This window comes from Somniosus microcephalus, chromosome 20 (assembly GCF_052327205.1).
Source record: "Somniosus microcephalus isolate GS21.2 chromosome 20, FLI_Smic_1.0, whole genome shotgun sequence".
NCBI lineage: Eukaryota > Metazoa > Chordata > Chondrichthyes > Squaliformes > Somniosidae > Somniosus > Somniosus microcephalus.
In genome coordinates, this window is record NC_141006.1 from 26,881,953 (window position 1) to 26,895,079 (window position 13,127).

A 13,127-nucleotide genomic window follows, 5' to 3' on the forward strand; every position below is an offset into this window, starting at 1 on the left:
TGCTGTAAATGGTCCATGTTTCTGAGGCATACAGGAGGGCGGGTATTACTGCTGCTCTGCAGACCATGAGCTTGGTGCCAGGTTTGAGGTCCTGGTCTTCAAACACTCTCTTCCTCAGGCGACCGAAGGCTGCACAGGCACACTGAAGGCGGTGTTGGACTTTCTCATCAACATCTGCTCTTGTTGACAGTAGGCTCCCAAGGTATGGGAAGTGGCCCACGTTGTCCAAGGTCTTGTAGTGGATTTTGATAATTGGGGGGCAGTACTATGTGGTGGGGACAGGTTGGTAGAGGACCTTTGTCTTACGGATGTTTAGTGTAAGGCCCATGCTCTCGTACGCTTCGGTGAAGGTGTTGACAATGGTTTGGAGTTCGAATTTAGTGAGCGCAGACGCAAGCGTCGTCTGCATACTGTAATTCGACGACAGAGGATGGGACGACCTTGGATCTGGACTGGAGGCGACGGAGATTGAACAGTTTCCCATTTGTTCTGTAAATTAGCTCCACTCCAGCGGGGAGCTTACTGAGGGTGAGATGGAGCATTGCTGCAAGGAAGATCGAGAAGAGCGTTGGTGCGATGACACAGCCTTGCTTGACCCCAGTCCGTACGTGAATTGGGTCTGTGGCGGAACCGTTGGTCAGGATCACGGCTTGCATGTTGTCGTGAAGCAGGCAGAGGATGGTGACAAACTTTTGAGGGCAGCCGAATTTGAGGAGGATACTCCATAATTGTTGTGTATGTAACCGTTCTACCTTTAAGAGAACTATTGTATGTAACCGTCCACCTTTAAGAGAACTATTTTAGGTGTTGCACTACTTTATTTTGGCTGCTGTATACTGTAATACCGGTGGTGACCACACCGGTATATAAGTGCTGTGTAATGAGTGATTGGGCAGATTCGCCCTGACCTTCGAATAGTAAAGTCCTGTTAAAGTTTACTCTTGTAGTCTGTGTATTAATTCGCTATACAACACACAGACCTTACAATAATCAGTGGGAACAGTACTCTGGCAAGAAGTACAATGAGGGACACTACTAAGTTCCAGAGAAACAAGTCTGTAAAAAACCCTACTTTAACTGTCAATGTCAAACATCTTTTATTGAATAAAATGCCAACACTTCAGCCAGTATATTTTTCTTTCATTACTTCTCCACTCCACACACAATCTTCAAAATGGCTGACTTCCAATCTGAATAACTCCCCATCTTCTAATCTACTGGCTTCTCCCTCATTTCGTGGTGACTTTTCCAATAAGTTGTACAATCCCTGCTGCAGTTTATCTACTTGATTGAGTCCTATGGTAAACCAAATGCCTTTATGATGGGCTTTGAGCTCCAGCTGTGACAGAAAGGCATTAAGTGAGTGACAAAGCCTCTCAACACTGATGATCTGATACACTTAAGAGGCCACCTGCTACAGCAAAGGGTCATGGGTGAGGCCAGTCAATTACTGTTATTTCTAGCCATATGCACTTATCGCAATTGCCACAGTGATATTATCTGAACATCAGTAGTGCTTTGTCTGTCAGTATTGAGCTTTACACTGCAGACGGATAACAGTGTGTAACCATACCATTGGGAAATAGAATTTGCTTCACAACTCAAAGACTTATTTTGTGTCCCAATATACAAAACCACAATTAAATGAATCCCAACTAATTCTGAATACATTCAAGAGACTTTACTCACCAATCCTCCTGCCACTACCCGAGCTCCAAATATGTTTTTAGCTGATCAAAGCCCTAATGCCCTAAAGATTGACACGTAGCTACATGACTTAAGAAAGAAAATTTGCATTTATATAGTGCCTTTCAGAACTTCATAACGCCCCAAATGCTTTACAGCCAATGAAGAGCTTTTGAAAGTATAGTCACTGTTGTAATATGGGAAAATGTGGCAGTCAAGATGCACCAGCAAGCTCGCACAAATAGCAATGGGATAAAATCCAGATAATCTGTGTTAGTGATGTTGGTTGAAGGATACTTATTTACCAGGACACCGGGGAGAACTCCCCCTGCTTTTCTTCAAATGATGCCACAGGATCTTTTACATCCACCTGAAAATGCAGGTTGGGCCTCGGTTTAACGTCTCATCCAAAAGATGGCACCTTCGACAGTGCAGCACACCCCTGGAGCGTCAGCCAAGACTTTGTGCTTAAGTCTCTGGAGTGGGACTTAAACCCGCAACCTTCTGACTCAGCGGCGAGAATGCTGCCTCTGAGCCATGGCCGACACACAACTCGTGTGGAAGAGCCTAGCTAGCACTCTGTGAATCATCTCGCCTGCTGCATCAGTAAAACACATTATGCCAGGGTTAACTCTTGTGCAGTCCAACAAGAGTTAGCGATGGCGGAGCTGTCTGTGCAACCTTGCGGGTTAAACTACAAAAATTGTCACAGTGGAACAAAAATGCCATTGTGAGACTTTCACACGACATTATTGAGCTGCATCAATAATCTTCTAAATGTTACTGAATCCCCCTTTAATTAAATGCCTTCTACTTCACTCTGAACTGTATAAAAAACATGATGGAGAAGGCGAAGGACCAAGCAAGCAAAGAACATGATCGTTTCACCAGCTCACTACAAGCACATCACAAGCTGTCATTTCACTCTTGCTGCTGTTGGCATTTAAGATGCTGGGATATGTTTTGTCTTTGTGTGAGTTTTGATATCATGCAGCTGTGAACACATCTGCAGTTTAGCACAGAAGGGAGTACGCCGGGTGAGAGGAGTAAAATGAAATAGAAAGCAAAATAAAACCCTACTAATGCTGGAAATGTGGATAAAAATCAGAAAATGCTGAAAAGGCCTCTTGAGCAACCCTGATTTTAATCGCTCCACCATTGGCGGCCGTGCCTTCAGCTGCCTAGACCCTAAGCTCAGGAATTCCTTCCCTAAACCTCTCCGCCTCTCTACCTCTCTTTCCTCCTTTAAGACGCTCCTTAAAACCTACCTCTTTGAGAAAGCTTTTAGTCACCTGCCCTAATTTCTCCTTATGTGGCTCGGTGTCAAATTTTGTTTGATAACGCTCCTGCGAAGCGGCCTTGGGATGTTTTATTACGTTGAATACGCTATATAAATGCAAGTTGTTGTTGTTGTTATTGTTGAAATACTTAGCAGGTCAGTCAAAATCTGTGGAGAGAGCAAATAAATTAACATTTCAGGGTGTGGACCCTTCATCAGAACTGGAAACTCCTGCGGGCCTCTATTTAAAAAAAAAGAAATATATCTTTTTTCCCCGACTAAATATCTCACAGAAAAATTGTTCCCCAGTTTGGTTAAGAACGCGTTTTTCTCCCTTCAGAGGTTTGTCACAGATGCAGGCAGCTGTGAAGGTGACACAGTGAATATACGGCACAGCCACAGTTCAGCTCACAGTACTTCTCTCTGCCATACTTTCCAGATAGAAGGAAACATTTATCCTCCCTCCAGTGACCTACTTCTCCCGATTCCAGCATTAACCAAGCAACTGCCTTAACTTTCAATGAATATGCGACAGCGCAGGTGAGCACCACATTATCCCTGGGACAATCTGATGAATTTAAGTTCGAGTGATTTTAATTCTTTGATGAGCAGACTATGACTAAACCAACTGCATTGTTTCTATATTGTCAGCTGTGGTTCAGTGGGTAGCACACTTGCCTCTGCGTCAGAAGGTTGTGGGTTCTAAGTCCCACTTGAGCACATAAAGTTAGGTTGACACTCCAGTGCAGTGCTGAGGGAGTGCTGCACTGTCGAAGATGCCATTTTTTGGATGAGATGTTAAACCGAGGCCCGTCTGCTCTCTCAGGTGGATGTGAAAGATCACATGGCACTATTTCGAAGAAGAGCATTGAAGTTATCCCCAGTGTCCTGGCCAATATTTATCCATCAACCAACATTAAAAAAAAACATTATCTGGTCATTAGCACATTGCTGTTTGCGGGACCTTGCTGTGTACAAATTGGCTGCCGCGTTTCCCACATTACAACAGTGACTCCACTTCAAAAGTACTTCATTGGCTGTAAAGCACTTTGAGACGTCTGGTGGTCGTGAAAGGCGCTATAGAAATGCAAGTCTTTCTTACAGCACTTATGTTTTTTTTTCAAATAAGCCATTTTTGATTACCTTGATCACTCCTTATCAGTGAGGCAGCCATTTTAGGACTCGCCTTGCCAAAGAAATAAGTTACTCCAATCAACAATTACTATAGCACCTTGGTGACCTCATTTTTAAATTAATAATCATTTAAAGACTCGCTAAGGAAATGGATTTTGGCAGTAGTAAATTCCAAGTATTAGCATTTACTGATATTTTAATAATTCTTTGGCCAAAACTAAGACATTCAGCTCCCTTAAAGGTGAAAGCACAGCTGATTGCTCTGTATTCACTGGAGGCCTGCTCAAACCCTTGTGCACATTGGTATGGCCTAACTCAAAAGATGGCACTGGTTTGCTCCTGAGTTAAAAACAAATAAAATTCCATTCCATTTACAATCAGTGGTGCTATTGATATTAATGGGCCAGATTTTGCGGTCTGCGGTGAACCAACAGTGCCAGCCATTCGTTACACTTACCCATAGACTTTCTGTGGGCTTTTGATCTCGAAGTTCCTCTCTGCCAACTGTTGAAAAAGCACAACACCCTCTACAGGGCACCTGGGATCTGTGTGAACAGGACAAGCAACTGTGTATCTCCTTAACCAATCAGGTTGAAGAATCGTTACTGAGCCGCACAGAGTCTGAACCAGGAAGTGTCAGTTAGAATATTGAACTCGATGTCAAATCTGATACAGAAAGTGAAGTAAAGGCCAAGATTTTGCGGGGGGTGGGAGGGGGGTGGTGTCTGCGGGCATGATCGGTGGCGGGTCGGGTGGAAAGCGTTTTTTTCCCCCAGTGGGTCGGGACTGCGCTGTCAACCCGCCGCCATGCGCCTTCACCAAATGTCGGGTCTGTGAGCGCTGAGCAGACCCGACACGCAGCAGGGGGGAGCCAATTTAAATGACAAGTAGCTTGTTTACAGCCACTTAACAATGGTTTTAAACTGACCTTTTGAATTTGACAGAACGCCCATGGGTTTCACACTGTTGCTAGACCATGTTAGCGGGAGGTCAGTGGCCATTGAATCAGCTGATGAGTTGACAGCTTCAAATGTCCAGTAAAAACTACCACCTTACAGAATTATCTTCCATCAGCCTCACTCCATTCCCACTACAGATTCGGGATGCTGCAAGTCTTTACACAAGTCTCCATCCAATCTGACCTCATTACCTCTCTCACCATTGACAGATCACTTCTGTCATCTCAATTTCACCTGCCATCTATTCCATCAGCATGGATGCCCTTTATACTCTCTCACCTTGGTCTCAGAATCCCACCACGATCAGCCCCAACACCAGCAGCACCAGGCAAACCAGCAGCACCAACAATAACACCAACTTCTCCGCAATCAACTAATGCTGCACAGGACAGAGGGCATCAGCACCCAAACACATTGCTGCCCGGGAGGCCAGGGATGGCCTCACCTTGGCCAGATTTACTTCACTTGAGGCTGTACACCCTGGCTGCCATATGATGCGCCAGGTTGGCACAACCCCACACCAACACCATAAAGCATCCCTTCAATGCCCAAGACATTCCTTTCACACTCATCACCATTGCGGGGGTACCGTTATGTCTCACCATTCACTGCAGTTCACTAAACCGCTTCCAAAGGTGCTCACAAATCTGTCCAAGAATGTAAAGTGTTGAAAATAAAGGTTTCAGTGTTTGACACCACATTAACAGAAACTTTACATGGACATGGCATAAAAGACCCAAGTGCCTACCCTTGTATGTTGTTAGTTGGTATGATTGCACTAGGATGAGGGTGAGTGTGAGGGGTGGCTAGTGAGATGGGGAAGTGATAATGTAGATAGACAGGGATGGGTGGAGGTGCATGGTAAGTTGGTGTGAGTAAGGATGTGCAGGAGTAGGGTAGGGAAGGCAGAGTGATGGGGATGTGATGAGAGGCACAGCAGGATGAGGTTGAGTGTGGCTTTGCAGTAACATTTCGTGATCTACTGAGATCATTGAAAAGTTTGCGCCACTGCAGCCTGGTTCTCCTGACCACATTCCTGCTTGTGCCCTCCTGTGCAATGTGCAACCAGGCTGTGTTGATCTGAGGAGGTCCTCCTGCGTGCTGTGACTCCCTCCATAAGCATGTGGAGGGAGTCATGGGAGAGCCTGGGTGCAGCCCTGCACCTCTGTGCAGTGCTCGTGTTTGCAGCACCGCAATGCTGTAGAACACTGACAGCACAACATGTCAAAATAAATTTGGACATAGTCCCTTTAAGGAAACCGGCTGATGATGCGTCATCAAATGATGTCACCAGAGCCGCTTCATCTAATTGGCCAGGAAATGTGCTGGGCGGGCTTAAAAATCCTAATCAAGGGAAATTCCTTCTACACACCTGGCTGCAGTCAGCAGCAGGCCCAAAACCTGCCACTGACAATGCCCGTCATGTACCTGCCGAGGTTCATAAAATCGCGGTCAAAGAGAGGGAAAGAAAGATGGGATTGTGGCAAAGCCACCAAGAGACTCTTGCATTAATGTATATAATTGCCTTTAACAGGGGCTTGATACCTTTAAGTGTTTGCTCTGTATAAACAGCGCGGGTTCGGTAAAATGGCGATCCAGCGCGATGACATCATCACGCAGGTCACGTGACATTCCCAACGGCGGGAAACGTGATGACGTCATGGCGTCAGAGGGGAGAGGCGTTCCCCCTCAGTCCTCGTGGAACAAGTTGGTGTACAGACCTGTATAGAGTTTCTCCTGCGTTTTTGTTTGTAACTTTTACTAGTGCATTAAACCACGTTTGGTTAACTGCTAGTTTCAGTCTCAGTACTTTCGTTAGGAGTTCAAGCACTCCCACAGGATAAGAGAGAGAGATAACAAAGACAGAAAGAAAAAGTTAAAAAAAAGAATTATTCACATTTTTTCATTTTTTCAAACCTCCAACAATAATTAAAATCTGAAGGAGTGAGACTCTACACTGATAAAAGTTCATTTTCAGTGCCAGAGAGGCTGTTTGGCAGTAATTAAGACTTATCACGCCGTTAAAAGGGTACTTACACTGGAATGGACAACCTTTAACTTTTCCTGGCATGTTTAGTTCGTATATATCAGGTAGGTACAGCAACTTCACGGGTTCCATGTGCTTCTGTGGCGAGTCTCTCGGCACGGTACCTGTATAGCAAAGCTTCTGGAGGAGCAGAGCAACTCAGACGGCAACTTCCTGATTTCCGCGTTTAACTGCGCATGTGTGGTCGCCGACATTTGCTGTCCGATTTACAGGCAAATAATGGTGAGTGCTGTTACCCTCACCATTACTTCTACCGCAAAATCCTGCCCATTGTGCTTGAACGTTCAGCCAAGCAGATGGAGAGTGCTTGCTCTCTTCTAATAGACTTTTTTCTGTACACTGTGCAGAGCTCTCAGCATCATGGAAATGTTAGTAATGACAGTTTGTAAATTTGTCGGAATATATGGTGGGGGTGGGAGTTGGGGCAATTTTCAAACACCTGCCATCCCATTTATGAAGTGCCCCGGCAACTGAAAATGACGGTGACACAGCGCCCGTCCCTTGGAATCCCAAGGCCTACCTGATGCATTTTTCAGACAAGCCTGTAAATGGATGCCAAGCAACCATGACCGAAATAGGCAGGAAGCTGCCTGCATATGCAAACCAGGGTCCTACACCAGCTGTATGACCATGTTTGAAATTCCAAGTACAAATTAGATAGATTTATTTCAGAAAATAATATTTTGGGATGCAGTATATGAGTAATTGGAGACACAACGGGCAGGATTTTCATTGGGCCGTGGAGGCGTGTGGAGGGTTAAAATCTCGAAATCGGGGGGCACGAACCCATCCCGCCCCCACCCCGCCTCCATGCCAGTTTCACAGGAGGTGGATACCCGACCTGGGACCCGCCTCCCCGAGGCGGGAAGAGGATTTGTGCCAATTAACTGCCTGTTAACAGGTAGTTAACAGGCAGTTTTTAGCCTAATCCCTATTTTTATTCTTGAAGTATGGGATTCCCGACGGCTCCAAACCACGCCAAGTTAACGAGGCGGGCCATTGGCTGAAGGGCTTGGAGGGTTCGAGATGTCCGGTGTTCAGGTGAGTGATGGGTGCATGAGTGCAGAGGTAAGTGTGTTTGGTGTGTGTAAAGTGTTTAAAGAAGTTTTACTTACATTTACTTACCTTTACAGCCTTCCTTCCTTCAGGTCTCAGGAGTCCCTCATCTCACTGGCACAGAAAGCAGAATGGCTGCAAGCTGTCAAAATTTGCAGCATTCAGCTTTCTGTTCCGGAGAGATCTCTAAATCATCCTGAGAGGAAGGAATTAACTTGGAGTACAGATTGTCAGTGTTTGACAGGTTCAAACAGCTGTCAAATGCTGATATTTCATCTGTCAAAAGCTCTTGACAGATGAAATGTCAATCTGTGACGTCACCTGTTGCCGTGTGGCCCTTAATTGGCCTGCTGAGCCCGCTGGGCGGGCTCAACAAGGTCAATCAAGTGAAAATCATGTGGGTTGGCCACAATTCGATGGAGGCGGGACTACAAAGCCAAAAGTTGTAGTTCCGCCTCCTACACACCTCCTCAATGAAAATCCAGCCCAACATGTGCTAAGCGTAGCAGACTTGGAAGGAACAGGTGACTTTGGACCAAGGTTCTCCACCACTGGGGTTTTCCTCGCCTCATGTCTGGGTCTGTTGTCGATGAATTGATAGAGATTGATTGCCATGGTTAGTCCATAATTCCATTAGCTTTGTATCCTGTGACTACCAGGATGGTAGACGGTGAACTAACAGGACCTGGGTCTTTTCTCATCCCGCATTTCCTATGTTCCTAAATAGATGAAGCATGTGCCATGCAAGCTCTGCCCATTTGTACCAGATGGTGAGCAACATAACCAGCAGTCCTTACAAGGAAGACCAATCCAAAAATGGCCTGGATTTTTTTTTGCGGTAGGGGTTGGGTGGGGGGGGGAGTTTTTATGGGATCAGAAGGAGCGGCAAAAATATTGTGCCCCACTGCCAGCCACTGGGTTCCCCCCCTCCCCAGTATGGGGGTGTCGTGGGAGATGGGGGCTGGTCGTTGATCATGGGAGGCGTCATGGGTGATGGGGGGGATCAGTGATTGCAGGGGAGAGGGGATTCGGCAATCGCTGGAGGCGGGGGGATTGGGAGAGATTTGGGGGGTCGTGATCATGGTGGGGGTCAGGGAGAGATCTGGGTCAGGCCGATCGCGGGGGTTAGTAGGAGGGAGCGGGTTTACAGGTTAGCTTGCTGGGCCTGGAAGAAAAGCTCCTGCTTCTCCTGGCCCACAAGCTGTGCTGTAAATGCACTTACCTGATGGCTCCAGCCTTTCTCGCAGGAAAAACCTGGCCAATATGGGTTAAAAATAGAAACCCAATTAAAATGGAAGCACTCAACCTCCTTTAAAGTTTTCAATGATTGACCCGCCTCCTGAGGGCGGATTGGTCACCTGCTTCTGTTGAAATCGGTAGTGGGCGAGTTCGAGGAGGCTCGGGTTCCTGTTTCAGATTTTTAACATTCTAATCTCCCACCCGAACCAAACCCACCCATTTTTGGGGGTTAAAATGACTCCCTGTAACTTTGAAATTTATGTTAATGCAAATGGCTAATACTTTTCAGGGACTGTAGTGAATAACAATAACATAATGAGATTAGGGAATACATATTACAAACAGGATAATGAGATCAGTGGGTGCATGTTTCAAACAGGATAGTGCGATTAGAGGATGCTCATTACAAATTGACTAAGTCTCCCGAACGTTTTCCCTTCCAAACAGAATTTAAATTCTGACCAATGTCTATTTTCTGATCCAACCGGAATCGTTCTCCTCTCCAGCAGACTTTACTGGGACAGTAAACTGAACAAGATGCTATCAATCTGCTCCATCCCACATCCAGTGATTGATGGTTTCTTGCCACTGTTGTTCCATCAAGATTAAGATGATGTGCCATCTTTTGTTACACACCATTACACACCATCATAAATTTTACCAAATATTATGATTAAAACATCAGTCTGTCAGCAAGATTTAGATAGGAATTCATGAAAGTACATCTAGAAAACAAACATTTCAATTGGTACCTTAACGTCTTCAGCCTGCACTTGTTCACTATTTCCCATTCCCTGACAGACTCAATTGCTCTCAATATAACCATTTTTCTCTCTAACACTATTTCTTAACTAAGGCTTCTCTCCTAAGGAGCAATTTTGAATTGTTAAATACAAATTTGTTTTCCATTGACATTTATGTACTCATCAAAATGTCAGTATGACTCGTAACCCTCTAACCTCCAAATCAAAAAGTTGTGGGTTCAAGCTACATTCAAGCATTCAGCACATAGTCTAGGATAACATTGAGGGAATGTTGGATTTTGGAGGTGATCAGGCTCGATTTTGATACTGGGGTGGGCTGGGGTCATGTAATCCGCATTTCGTGTTAGCCACCCGATTCTAAATCGATGTGGGAAAATGATGCCATTTGAACTTAATTGACCAATTGAGTTCCAACATATGGGAACCCATGGCCAATGAGTTTTTCCAGTCTGAAAATCGCCTCCGATCACATCATCATTGCTGCTGCATTTAAGGTCTGCAACAAGCCTTGCTTCTTCTGCAGACTGCCAACCTTTTGGCCTTGCATGTTAGAGGCACCTGCAGGAAGAATTGCCAGCCAGAGACCTAGGTCTGCACCCCGCTTTGATGATGTTGCCCTGCAGGCTTTAGTAGAGGGAGCAAGTGCAAATAAAGAGGTGGTCTTCCCTTCTTCAGGGAGGAAGAAGCCTCCACAGCAAACCAAGGCTGTGTGGATCCAGGTGGCAGAGGAGGTCAACTCTTTGTCAATAATCTGCAGAACCTGGCTTCAGTGCAGGAAGAGGTTTCATGACCTTCTGCGCACTGGAAAAGTGAGTATGAATTTCCCATCACTCTCAATCTGATCCCCATTGCCTCTACTCACCAGCACTCAGCTTTAGCAATCTCTTCCTCCACACCCCACTTGACACTGACATCCATGCACCCTTACCCATTCCTGTAGTGTATGTACCTTTAAGAGAGAACTACTTTTACAGCTCCTGTATACTGTAGTACCGGCAGTGACCACACCTGTATATAAGCCTTGAGCATGCCTCTGTACCCCAGTCTTGAGACTACCCTACTCCAGTAAATACCTGTTGATTGTTAAGTTACAGCATCCGTGTGGTTATTGAAAAACATCATACTCTCAGAATCACGGATCTAACAGTGGCGACGAGTGGCGATTCGAATCTACCTGCAACTCTGCATTTCCCTTCGAGGATTCGCTCCGGGGGGGCGGTGGAAGAAAGTCGAGGTCAGAAACACGGGCGTCGACCACGAGCAACTGCCCAGTCATCCGGAAGAGAGTGAACATCGCAGGGGAGGCTTGGTTCCCTAGCCACGACGATCAGCAATTGACTGACGACAGGTACAGCGCAGACCCTTCCCGGACAGCGGCAGCTGGAGCCGACCGACGGTGGAGAGAAAGCCGAGCAGCGTCGACGTGGTAAGACAGAGGGTGAAGTGCACAGGGCGCAGCCAGGGGTTGAAAACCGAGCGGCGTTGAGGAAAAACAAAATGGAGAGAGAGAGGGTAAAGCAACAGCCGGGTTCAGGACCGAGCGGCGGAAACGGGAAAGGCGCACAAAAAAAAAAGAAAAAAAGAACGCGCAGAGCACAGCCAGGGCTCAAGGGCTGAACAGTCTCCGTGGGGAGAAGAAGGGAGAGCGCGGGAGATGCCATTGAGCCGGAGAGAAGAAGGAACAGCGCGGGAGACGCCATTTTTAGAAGCCGCAGCGGAGAAGAAGGGCGAGCGCGGGAAGGAAGGAAAGCGTGGGAGACACCATTTTGTGCCCGCGGAGAAGAACGGGAAGTGCGGGAGATGCCATTTCTGACAGTTAAATCACACCCAGGGATGCAGAAGAATGGCAGTATCTCTACGTTCGACAATGAAGTCGAAGATTGGGCGACATATGTGGAACGTATTGAGGTGTACTGCAGGGCGAATGAAGTGCCAGTTGCTAGGAAAGCACTGGTTTTGTTAAATTCCATGGGTGCAAAAACTTATGGGTTACTGCGAAACCTAATAACCCCAGAGAAGCCTGTGAACAAGAATTTCGAAAGCATAGTAGAAATCCTACAGGACCACTTAAACCCCACACCGCTGCTGATAGCAGAATGATTTAAGTTCCATAAAAGGAACCAACACAAAGACGAAAGCAATGCTGAGTACCTAACGGAACTGCGCAAGCTATCGAAACACTGCCAGTTTGGAGCGGGACTAGCAGATACGTTAAGGGACAAGTTTGCGTGTGGGCTGCAAAGTGAAGGAACCCAGAAACGGCTTCTATCAGAAAAGGATCTTACGCTGGACAAGGCTTTCAGTATGGCAGTATCACACGAAGCAGCCGCAAGGGGCGCTGCAGAGATACAATGGAGACCGCAAGAATATGGCACCAATGAAATGTCCTATGGAACAGGGAAGTGCTATCGCTGTGGCAGAACAACACATGACCAGAAGGATTGTTGGTTCAAGGACCAAGTGTGCAGACAGTGTGGAAAAGCAGGACACATAGCAAGAGTCTGCAGGTCTGGGAAGAAAACCAACAGTAAGAAATCTCCAGAGGAGCAGTACAAAAAGGTACACCAGGTGATGGACAGTAGTTCAGATGAACAGAAAAGTGACACAGACTCCGGAAGCAAGGAGCTGGGTTGTCTGAAACTACATAAGGTAACCAAAATGGAGGATCACCAGACTATCTGGGTTACACTCAAGATAGACGGAGTCCAAGTGAAAATGGAATTGGACACAGGATCAGCCCTGACAGTCGTAAACCAAAAGGACTACAAGCGGCTATTTTCACATATACCCTTGAAAGCTATAGAGATTGTCTTGAAGACGTACACGGGGCAAAAATTCTACGCCAAAGGAAAAATAAGGGTGAAAGTGATATATAAAGGCCAGGAAATACCTAAAATGGACATATATGTATTGCCAGATGGAGGACCACCACTGCTAGGACGTGAATGGATCTGGAAGATACA